This window comes from Podarcis liolepis (assembly GCF_965112155.1).
Source record: "Podarcis liolepis genome assembly, chromosome: 2".
NCBI classification, from domain to species: domain Eukaryota; kingdom Metazoa; phylum Chordata; class Lepidosauria; order Squamata; family Lacertidae; genus Podarcis; species Podarcis liolepis.
In genome coordinates this window covers 13,512,722-13,524,786 of record NC_139555.1, presented here as the reverse complement: position 1 = coordinate 13,524,786, position 12,065 = coordinate 13,512,722, and the positions used below count along the sequence as shown (strand labels likewise).

Genomic DNA, 12,065 nt, shown 5'->3' with positions numbered 1-12,065 from the left:
CCACTGGAGAAAGTTCTGCTCACAGAATGAATCCAGGAAGAAGAAACTCCTTGGAAAAAGGACACTAGCTCTGAGTGATAGAGTCCAGCATCTCCACCAGTAGGGCTAGGAAAGGTGCCCCCCCCAAAGTGGCAGCCCCTGCCAGTTACAGCAGACAAGACTGACCTAGGTGGACCAAGGGACTGACTCAGTACAAAGTAGCTTCCTTTGCTCCTGAAGATTGCCTTAATGCAAGAGCCCCGGGGGCTGGGAGATTAATCCACGGTCCATTTAATGTTTCTTAAAGAGCCAGGGAGACTCCAGGGGACACAAACAGCACCAAGCCGAGCCAGGCAGTGTGACTCCGCTATGATGCAACCCCCAGTGGCATTTGGTCGTTCTGGTAACAGGTCCATTGTTGGCTCAGACTTTCTTGTTTGGAAACAAAGCAGAGGTCTGAGGAAGCAGCGCAGCCTAGCAGTTGACGCACCAGCTATCTGGATCGCTGGCAGGAGAGGACTTCCTCCATGGCTGGCACTGGTACCTCTAGTCTCCACTGGCAAACTTAAGGAGAGCCCTGGTGGCTCAGACCACAGGCCTATCTCAGGGTGAGGGGAACTTCAGGCCCTTGGGGTGAAGCCTTCTAGGACCAGATGGAAGTCTGGAAGTCTTCCTAGGTCACATCCCCTCGGACAGCCAAACCGATCACCAGCTCTGCTTTGCCCTTGCATTGAATGTTTTCACTTGGCTGGAATGCATCCTCTGAAAATGCCCGTGTGTGTGTGTGTGTGTGTGTGTGTGTGTAGAAGCTAGCCTACTGCACAAAGGTAACATTTACACCTGTTGTTCTGTCCACTTTTGACAGTGGCATGTGATTCTTGGAAGGCTGGCCACGAGCGAATCACAGAGCTGGAAGAGGCCCCAACTCTAGGCCAACGCCCCACGATGCATGAATCTCAGCTAAAGCATCCCTGACAGATGACCATCCAAACTCTGCTTAAAAGCCTTTCAAGGGAGTCCGTTCCACTGCTGAACAGCTCTTACATCCAGAAAGTTCTTCCTAATGGAATCTCCTCACTTGACTTGTAACTTGAAGCCATTGATTTGAGTGCTACCCTCCAGAGCAGGAGAAAACAAGTTTGCTCCCTCTTCCATGTGACAGCCCTTGAGATATTTGAAGATGGCTATCGTATCTCCTCTTTTCCAGGCTAATGAGATTCTTGAAAAAGGTTTCCCACCCCTTGCCGATCTAGTCCTGTTTTCTGTTTGCACAGAAACAGACAGGGAGCTGAGGTGAAGGGTAAGATGGCGCCCACTCTCCCATTCATCGTACTGAAGTTCGTTGGACGGGCCATTGGCTCTAACTTCAACACAAGGCAGCCCCCTCCATCTCAGCTGGGGGCAGCGGGCTAGTTTAGGGGGTACAGGGCAGACTGGGTGACACACAGTTCTGCCTGCCATCTGAGGGGACTGGCCAGGGAGCTCAGCTCAGGAGGAATGGTGGGGGTGGAATACTGCCACCTCACAAAGACTTCCCAGCACCTGCCACCTGAGGTGGCTGCCTCACCACAGAGCCACTCCTGGTGGACAAACCAGAGGCCTATAGGCCAGGCATAGGCAAACTTGGCCCTCCAGATGTTTTGGGACTACAATTCCCATCACCTGTGCTGGTCCCGTGGGTTACCCGAGAGGCGAGGTCCAAGTCCGGTCCGTGGTCAAAGGTGCAACGTGGAGGCAGTCTGTAGTAGCTGAAGCTGGGTGCAGGGCAGGGAGTCGGGTGAAGTCAGGAACAGGCTTGCAAGCAGGGAGCCAGAGCGGGTCACCAGCTCTGGCAGGAAAGCAGGACGGGATTCAGGCAGGAACTAGCAACCAACAATGTTGCTCCCGCAACTTGGGACTGGGGCTGGCCGGTTTTTATCTGCCCCAAGGCATAGGGCAGCCCCGGTCCACAGGTGGCTCGCCTCTCCTGGCCTGGAGGCCAGCACTCCTCCTGCGGGAACTTAGTTCCCTCCGCCTCTCTGCCCTGAGCCTCTGCAGCTCAGGAGAGGCTGGAGGGTTACCAGACCCAGAGGCAACCTCAGCTTCCTCTGCCACGGCTGAGAGTGGAGCACCTGCAGGCAATGGGTCCTCCATCACCTCAGGAGCCAGAGCAGACTCAGCTGGTGCCTGCTCCTGAGGATCCAGTACAGGTGAGGACCCTTCAGGCTCAAGCCCCAGCCCTGGCTCAGCTGGTTCTGGAGGCGGGGAATCCTGTGCAGGCTGGGATCCCTCAGGTTCAGCATCCGAGTCTGAATCCCAGGCCATCACATCATCCCTGACCACTGGTCCTGTTAGCTAGGGATTATGGCAGTTGTAGGCCAAAAACACCTGGAGGGCCGAGTATGCCTATGCCTGCTATAGGCACACCCAGAAGCAGATGAGCGCACTGGAAAATAAATAAATTCAGATGACGACAACCTGTAAAGCAGATGACAACCTCAACAGCCTTCAGCTGGGGATCCCTGAAGATCTCCTTGTTTCAAACACTGCTCTTAACATCTGAAAAAAGGCAGACCTCTATAGCCCCATGTCAGACCTACAGTCTCTCCCCCCACAAAAAAAGAATTAGACTTGAAGAAGACTCCCTATCTGCTCTAACAGGAAGGTTTTCCAGGAATGAGGGGCATTTCCAGGAGGCAGTGGTGGCAGAGATGCTTGTACAAGGGCTTAGGTTCAATCCCCAGCATTTTCAGGTAGGTCTGAGAAGGATCTCACCTGAAACCAAATGCAGAGCTAAATGGACCAATGCTTTGACTTGGTGCAAGGCAGCTTCCTATGTTCCTAAGGGATCACCTCCCCCCATTAAGACGCCTGTGGAACCAATTGGAAGAATTTGCACTTCTTCTACAAGCAACACACATTCTGCATTTGCAAGGACTTGCATGGCTTGCTATTCCCAAAATAAATTCCTGCACTGCAGACTAGATGACCCTCGCGGTCCCTTCGAACTCTACAGTTCTGCGACTCTATAATAGCACTCCCATCCTGTGTTCCTCAGCGGCAGATACTCAAGACGTAGGCTGCATTTGACAGCGATAGTTACTGGTTTTTAGCCAGAAGACAGCGAGAGTTTTCTTTTGTTTGGATAGGCCTTGAGCTGTCATCCTGGGGTGGCAGGGAGGACAGATAAAGACATTCTCCTTCACCTTCCATTTCCATCTACAGTGGTACCTCGGGTGAAGTACTTAATTCGTTCCATTCTTAACCTGAAGCACCACTTTAGCTAATGGGGCCTCCTGCTGCTGCTGCGCTGCCGGAGCATGATTTCTGTTCTCATCCTGAAGCAAAGTTCTTAACCCGAGGTAATATTTCTGGGTTAGCGGAGTCTGTAACCTGAAGCATATGTAACCTGAAGCGTATGTAACCCGAGGTACCACTGTATACTTGTAAATATTCCAGCCAATAGCTATGCCCACTCTTAGGGGAGAGTCTGTGTTGCTGCGTGGCAGTGCAACTGCGCTGCATGCAGAAGGCACCATGTTCAAACCCTGACATATCCCGTGAGAGGGGACAGGGAGCAGGTGGTCAAAGAGATCCCCCCTCCCAGCCCCCGGAGAGCCACGACCGGGCAAAAGCACAGCCCACAGGACGACCTGTGGGTGGCTGTTTCCAGCGTGACTCGAAGAGGAATAGAAAGACGCACTTGAGAGAAAGGATCCGTCGAGAAAGCAGAATCCTGCCCCATCCTAGCCTTCGGAGGCAGAAGCGCCTTGGTGATGCAGAGAGCGAGAGGGAATGCAAACAAGCTTGTCCACGTTAATATTTTAATGTTACATTTGCAGCATAAATAAAAAGGCACATTATATGTTTGGTAAGAACAGTGGCTGAAAGAACAAGTTGGTAAGTGCCGGGGTTGGTGGTTTCTTTCGTGTGTGTGTGTGTGTTTTTTTTAATGTACATAGTTTATTTGTTTTAAAAATAGCAGGATACAAAGATGAAACGCCACAGCTCACCCAGGCCTGTGGTAGCAAAAAACACAGGGCCACGGGAACCACGAGACAGGCAAAAAATGCTAGCTTGTGAGGACCTGCTCACAGGAGCACTTCGGTGAATTATTGGTTGGCTTACCAGTTAAGTAGATGCATCTTTCCGCCTTTCTGGCCCACCCCCTCCAGCAGCCCCCTGCCCAGTCACGTAGCTATCAAAAGGCAGAAGAGTCTAAGCGAAAGTCTCCGTTGAGAGAGGGAGGGGCTGGGAACCTCAGACCTGCATACATTTCAAGAAGTGACATGCCAACAATGTCATTGCATAAGGAATGGCAGCCATCGAGGAGAAAAGAGCTGATATATGCCTATATATTTCTATATATATATATTCATAGATACGTATTTCACTTTATGAGATACTAAACCCCCTTTTGTGGTTAAGCATTCAGGGATCTCTCTCCCCCACCCTCCTACACTCAACTTATTGATCGTAAAAGCTCTCCATATAATATATCTATATTTGAAAACATAACAATTTTTTTTTTTAATAAAGGAAATAACCGGGCAGATACTTGTGGAAAAGGAAGGCGTCGCACGAACTCCCGCATAGCTTGAAGTTTTGCAACAATGATGGAAGGCTTTGTGAATATGGAGAGAGATGGAAGAGATGGGATTCGGGAAGTGGAGCCACGTTTTGGAAACCAGGAGCATTCACACGCCGTGTGTTACCAGTTTGGAAGATTTTAGGACCAAGATAAGGCTTGCAAGCATCTGGGGCGACTCTCATCCACAAAGGCAAGTTTGCTAAGATGCTTGTACATGGAGATCTCCGATAGCAAAGTTTATTTCTCTCTGTCCCAGAAATGTGAAGAAAATGTGGATTTTCTGAGGAGGAGGACACAGAAGAAAGAGGGAGACGAGAACATATCGATGTGACAAGGTGGGTTCTGCTCTAAGGTAGGCTTAAAATATGGGAAGGGAAGAAAGAGACATACCGTATTTTTTGCTCTATAAGACGCACCAGTTTTTGGAGGAGGAGAACAAGAAAAAAAATATTCTGAATCTCAGAAGCCAGAACAGCAAGAGGGATCGCTGAGCAGCGAAAGCAGTGATCCCTCTTTGCTGTTCTGGGTTCTGGGATAGCTGCGCAGCCTGCATTTGCTCCATAAGATGCACACACATTTCCCCTTACTTTTTAGGAGGGAAAAAGTGAGTCTTATAGAGCAAAAAATACGGTAATTCCCTTCCCCCTTTAGACGCTGCAAGTGGGAGTACTGCTGGCTGGAGTCAAAATATGAGCACTAGCTTAGCTCAGGTCAAAATATAAGAGAGAAGCAAACAGACTTCCCACAATGAGCCGGTGCACGACTGTTTTGTTCCTTACCTCCTTGCTATGCCACCCTGCAATGGGTTTCATTCCAGTATTTTTGTAGAAGCAAGTCTCTCTCCAAGGGAATCTAGTTCAGCTTATGTCACCTGAACATACAGACTCCTTGTCTACTTCAAGTATTGCCAAGTTTTCCTGAGCCATCCTATTGCACTGCAATTTTCCTTACCAACGTGCTTGTTCAGCTGAAGCTGCTGTTCCAAATACATTGGAAGGGCCATAGAATCTTTTATTGCTAAGTGAGGACAACCGGTATGATGCAACTGGCCTCCTCACCTAGGCTCCTCCTCCTCAAAACTCTGATACGGTCCGGACTTCCCGGGACAGTTGTGCAATTTCTGCAACACCACTATCAGACACAGCGCTACTGAGAACAGGGCCTAAGAGTCAGGAAAACCCGCTGCAACGAGCTTCTTCTCTCCATCTTAAGAGCCTGTTCTGACACTGACACCCACCCACACCGGATGCACCCGTTAGAATGATTTCCCGTCCCATTAGAATGATTTGTCAGAATGAGGGCTCTTACACCTTGCACAAATAGAACCTGTGGTAAAATCAACCTCAAATCATGGACTCATTTCGAAAGGAAGTTGAGGCAACACATTCAGACAAACCCCTTTCTTATGCAGCCTTGGGAGCTATTTGAAAATGCTGTCCTGGTGGGTGAAATAAATGTGACTTCATAAAGCACTCTTTGGCTGTGCATGTATTTGCAAATATGTATAATATGCACGTACCGAGCTGGAAAATTAACCCAATATCAACAGACTGCAACATAAAAGGCATTCCATTTTGACATAATGCGCTAGGGATTATGCTTACTGCTCTTTCACCTGCTGCAACTTGTCTCCTTCAGAGCACAAACGATGCCTATGCTCTCCCAAGCATGCAGCAAGGACATATAACGTGAGCATGCTGTGAAAATCTGTCCCCCGGACGTCACTTTGCAGGCTGTTAGCAAATTATGAACATTTAAGGGGGGGGGGGAACGAAGGAAGGAGTGTTTGCTCAGCTCAACTTAGCCTTTGCTTTCAGCGTCTGGCTCTTAAGATTCAGAATAAAACAAAATAATAGGCCCAATAAATACGTTCACACCGCTCCCTGTAGCCACTTGGGGTGGAGGTGGGTCCATATGCCACCACTGCTTCCCCAAAGAGCTCTGCACGTACTTCTGGCATTTTCCACTATGCCAATGCGTATTTCCCTATGGGAGTTGCAATGACATGATGAAAACACCCTGCAACATAAAGAAGGCAAGGTCTTCCACACAAACAGCTCAACATGTGGCCCCACTTCCATGCTGTCGTGCTTCAAGATGCAACCACACTGCTTTGCATGCAGAAGGTATTGGGTTCAACCCACAACACCCCTGGGTAGGGCTGCGAGTTTCCTGTCTGGAACTCCTGGACAGCCTCTGCCAATCAGTGTGGACAATACTAAGCTACAGGGACCAACGGCCTGACTCAGCGTATGCAGCAGCTTCCCATGCAGTTTTGTACTTGTGAATTAGGCCAGAGGCTCAACGCGCAATTTGATGAACCAGCAAGATGTGACAGCTGCGCTAGAGCAGTGGCAAGAAACAGATCTCTAAAAACGAAAAGAAAAAGCCATCGAGCTGCACATTCAAAGGTTGATGTTGTCTGGCTTCTGCACTGCTGCTGAATGGAGGCCAAGTAGGACAAGGTATTTTGCTGTAGAGCAGGGGAATTTTCTTTGGAAACAAATGCATGTACAAAGGAAGCAAGCGAAAGTAGCCCTACTGTTTGCAATCTGCACAGGTTATCTACATACACAGAAGATAGACCTGCATGTTTTGAAGACGCAGCCTCTTGAAATCAGGTGCAGAAATCCAATGCATTTTGGCTGTAAAACCCTTATTCAGGGTGAAAATATCTTTGTTCAATCCTTACATAAAGTAAGGGCTGGGTCCCTCAACTTAAGGCAAGCCAATCAAGCCTAGAAAAACAAGAAGCACCATTTTATATTAGCACAGCATGAACGACGTGAAATGTACCGGGGCTTCACTAGCTTATTCCCATAACCTGTTTGCAAATGTCAGCATCATCTCTTCCCCAGTTTCTTCTGCCTACTGCTGTTGCATCCTCCAATTTTTTACTTCTAGAACACACAAAGTTACTTTGCCTACTTTTTGAACAGAGCTGGAAACGGGAGTTCTACCACTTGCTGAGTTCCAGTTCTACTCAACCAGAGGTCTTTCTTGCTTTCCACAGTGGCCAGACAGCATCTACCACTTTGTATCTGCAGCACCCATTCACGCAGTCCTAATTAGATTCCCAGAAGGACAGTCACGTCAAATCTGTTGCGACAAAAATGAAGCATCCCGCAGCCCCTTAAAGACTAGCAAATTCATAACAGCGTAAGTTTTCATGGACTAGGGACCACATTTGTGTCTTTGAGGACTCTTTGTTGGTCTAGCCATACTGAAAACCTCCGCTTCTCTTTGGTCTACGCATTTCGTACTGAGGGGAAGGGTGGGTTGGGTATAGAAAAACAAGAAAAACTGGAAAATGCAAAAACAATTCCAGTGCAAACTTTAAAAAACAACAACAAACAAAACAGTGGCAGGATTAGTTTCATTCATAGTTTTAGTGGTAAAGTACTAGTGAATGCAACCTAGCATATGTAGCTGGATCTGCAGGTTTTTTTGTCTAAAGCTTCATGTCAACACACTGTATTTTTCGCTCTATAGGACGCACCGGACCATAGGAGGGGGAGAACAGGGGGGAAAAATTCTCCCCCCCTCTGCTCAGCGCCACTTCAGCGAAGCGGCAGGAGAAATGGAGCCCCTTCCATTGCTCCTCCCGCTTCGCTGAAGGGGCGCTGCGCAGAGAGGGAAAACTGTGCAGCGCCTCTCCAGCGAAGCGAAGCCTGGAGAGAAAGGGGGATCGGCGTGCACTGACCCCTCTCGCTCTCCAGGCTTCAGGCGGCTATCCGCAAGCCTTCGGAGTGTAGCGGGAACTCCTGCTGCGCTCTGAAGGCTTGCGGATAGCTGCCTGAAGCCCCCGGAGCGCAGCGGGAGTTCCAAGGAGCCTGCATTCACTCCGTAAGACGCACACACATTTCCCCTTAATTTTTGAAGGGGAAAAGGTGTGTCTTATAGAGCGAAAAATACGGTACATGTCAATCAAAAGATATCTATCTATCTTTCTATCACTGCTGCTCCTCATCCAGCTTTCACCTTTATTAGGCCTCCATGCCTCCCCCTGCTAACGAACTTCCTGTTAACATGCAAAGAGCCCTGCTGGATCAGGCCAAGGGCCCTGTTCTCTCGGTGGCCAACCAGATGCCTACAGAACTCCCAGCAACTGGAATTCAGAAAGGCATAATGCGCCCAATAGTGGATGGAACATGTTAGGAGTTACAAAGGGGCAGGTGAGGCACAGTAAACCCACTCAATGAAGCCTGAGAAATATGCTAGCCTTATTGCAGCTCAGCCTCTATACCATCTGGGGCAGTTATGGAGTTTCCCGACTATTCCTGGCATGTGGGTTGTAAGGGTGGGGTGGAACCACAAGAGGGAAGAAGCACATGGGAAACAGCATTACCTACATTACCAAAAGACAGAGCCAGGACTGGGCAAGACCCTCTAGTTGGGCACCCTTAAATGGTGAAGGGAAGGAGGATGTCCTTGTTTTGTACTGGCCACCCCAGAAGGTTGAAGCAGCCGGGCGACTTTCTAGCCGCCTTAATGTTCTTTCCCATCTAAACTATGGAAAGGGCTGCCTGCGAATACCTGGATTCAATTTCTGCTCTTCTGATCATACATAAACACACCCTAGGCTCAGAAGGAACAGCATTCCAAGCCGTAATACATTATTTGCAAGATATAAGCCAGAAAAGCAGAGTTGTTCCCCCACCACTACCTCAATGAAATGCGGATCAAGCACAAGGGCCCAAAAATCACACACACCAGCCAAAACATTCCGTATCCTATCAAAAAGGAAACAATTTTGTGGAAAGGGCAGGCACGCCTGTAAATTAGCAAACTGGATATGGCACTAACAGGGGCCCGGAGTTTCCTCCAACACACTGCACGGTCTGCAATGTGAGAGGGAAGGGATTCCGCCAAGCTGCTCAGATGTGGGTAGTTGGTAAAACGGGATGGAGGTGTGATGGTGAGACAGAATGATTTATTGTTCGAATGGAACCAAAACCATCTGTGTGAATTAAGCTCTTTTCTTTTCTCTCTTTTCTTTTTAAAAAGAGAGTTCTTTGGAGAAAGGGAAGGGAGCAAAGGTGTTATATAAAAGCAGTTAAAGACACTAAGTTGGGGAAAGTACTTTTCATCGAGAGATGGACAGGGGGTGAAGGAACTCTAAAGAAAAGGAAGACAAAACCCAAAACTGAGGTAAACGATTGTCTCCAGCTAGAGATTTGGAAAGGAATATCCAGAAGGGTATCGAACGTCATCCAAAGGCTGTTCTGGGAAGGCAAGCAAGGAGAAATATCTCCAGCTGTGTGCATAGCAGACGAGAACCAAGAAAAGAAAGCATTCTATTTGCAGTTGCCAGCCATTTTTTAAAACCTGTGTTTAATAGCGAAATGTCTATAGAAATGAAGGTCAAGAAAAGGGGCTGACCACAAAGCTTGCTATGCACACTAGCAAATAAGGTTAATGATGGGGACTAACCCCCTACCATGTTAAAGCTATGGTTTTCCCCAGTCGTGATGTATGGAAGTGAGAGCTGGACCATAAAGAAGGCTGATCACCGAAGAATGGATGCTTTTGAATGATGGTGCTGGAGGAGACTCTTGAGAGTCCCATGGACTGCAAGAAGATCAAACCTATCCTTTCTTAAGGAAATCAGCCCTGAGTGCTCACTGGAAGGACAGATCCTGAAGCTGAGGTTCCAATACTTTGGCCACCTCATGAGAAGAGAAGACTCCCTGGAAAAGACCCTGATGTTGGGAAAGATGGAGGGCTCAAGGAGAAGGGGACGACAGAGGACGAGATGGTTGGACGGTGTTCTTGAAGCTACCAGCATGAGTTTGACCAAACTGCAGGAGGCAGTGGAAGACAGGAGTGCCTGGCTGCTCTGGTCCAGGGGGTCACAAAGAGTCGGACATGACTAAACGACTAAACAACAACAACCCCTACCATGCCAGTCTGTCACAAGCCTAATGTTTTTTGCTACTTACTAGCACCACAGGGGTATTGGGAGCAGGCAACTGAATGAAGGAACGACTAAGTCTGGGTTCTGAAATCTCTCTTCTGTTTTATATTATGCAACTGAAGAAATGGTCTTCCCCAGTATGCATGAATTGCAAAAAACAACAACAACAACAAATATATATATAGCAGGTTAGGCGCAGAGCCTAGTGACATAAAAGGCACTTCTTTCACCTTTCTGTTGGCATGAGAGAACAGGTAAGAGGAGGTTTCAGCATCAGGTCAGCAAGAAGCCAAAGCAGGAAGGTTGGGGGGTGGGCAGGGGACCCACTGATCAATGTCACAGGCAGGGTTGTACTTAGGCAGTTCTCCTATGGGAAGGCAGGTCCCAACTACCGGAAGAATTAGGAGTGCTGCTGATTTAGAAACAATGGATAGCTCTTCCTACAGAGGAGAAAAATGCCCGTTATATCTATCCTTTACCATGGAGGGCTGGCAAGGGTTTTTTTTTTTTTTACAAAGTCACATCTTTGGGTCAGACAAAGGCCAACTCTGGCAAGGCATTATTTCTGTAAACTTCTTCACACTGAACATCTGCTGGGGGGGGAGGGAGAGAAGAGAAAGGCTCACTTTAAGCACTTGATCTTCTATGCTGAGAAAAACATGTCTAGTGGGTGTGTGTGGTTGATTTAAAGCACTAGACGCAGAATGGTATATTAGTAGAGGGATGCGCACACATTAACTTTCCATCTTTTAAGACAGGAAGGTGCTCTAAGCATGATTCTTTAAGAAGCAGCTGGAGACAGCCAAGGTCTAGGTCTACTGGAGCCATCGATTGTTGTTTTTTTTACTAACACTGTAGTATTTTAAAAGGAAATGTTGAGTAAGTCTTGGGCATGCTGAAAGGAAGGGCAGGGTCTCTCCATATGTTGGGACCATCAGTCCCAGATATCAAGTTCAATGCTACGGGATGAAAAGACTTGGAGTCCAGATACCTCTATGATAATGCCAGAAAATAATTCGGTAGAAAATTAGGTTGCTTGAACCAGACTATGTAAATCAGCTGTTGGTTTTCAACATATAATGCACAGCCAATACAGCTCTCATTACTACCACGTTTCCCCTATGCTAGAGATGTTGGTGCAGTTATTTCATGGAATATCTGCTTAGTTCAAAGGAATTGCTTTTTGGCTTATACCACCCTGGAGTAAACGTTATCTGCTAACCTTTTGGTCTGGTAACCAAGGGTGCTGCAAAAGAAATCCTTTGCCACCTGATCCTTGCCAGATTGTTTGAGTTGTAGGAATGAACTTGGCACAAGCTACGCTAATTAGCAGCCGGGGTTAGAAGGGAAAGTATGGCACAGGAGTTCTCCCCTAGCGGTGGAGAATGTCGCTGATACAAGGTCTCCCTGCTCTGGCAAAAGCCTTGGACTGGGATGTACCTTACAATCCTTCTTCAGAATTCAACATGGCCACACACACACCTGTACCTGCGTGGGTACTCCTTCACCTTGGTGTTAGATCTCACACTGCCATGTGGTGCGCTCTCTCTCTCTATGTGTGAGAACACTGTTACATTGTTTGCAGAGCAAGTCGTGTAC

General features: G+C 48.0%; 1 long non-coding RNA gene across 1 annotated transcript; it reads left to right on the top strand.

Annotated features, from left to right (window-relative positions):
• Window positions 1-398: 398 nt before the first annotated feature.
• LOC310700662 lies at window positions 399-4,836 on the top strand. Its single transcript, XR_014522675.1, has 3 exons — window positions 399-587; window positions 1,187-1,279; window positions 4,498-4,836. It is a non-coding gene; the product is annotated as an uncharacterized lncRNA (long non-coding RNA).
• The last annotated feature ends 7,229 nt before the right edge of the window (window positions 4,837-12,065 follow it).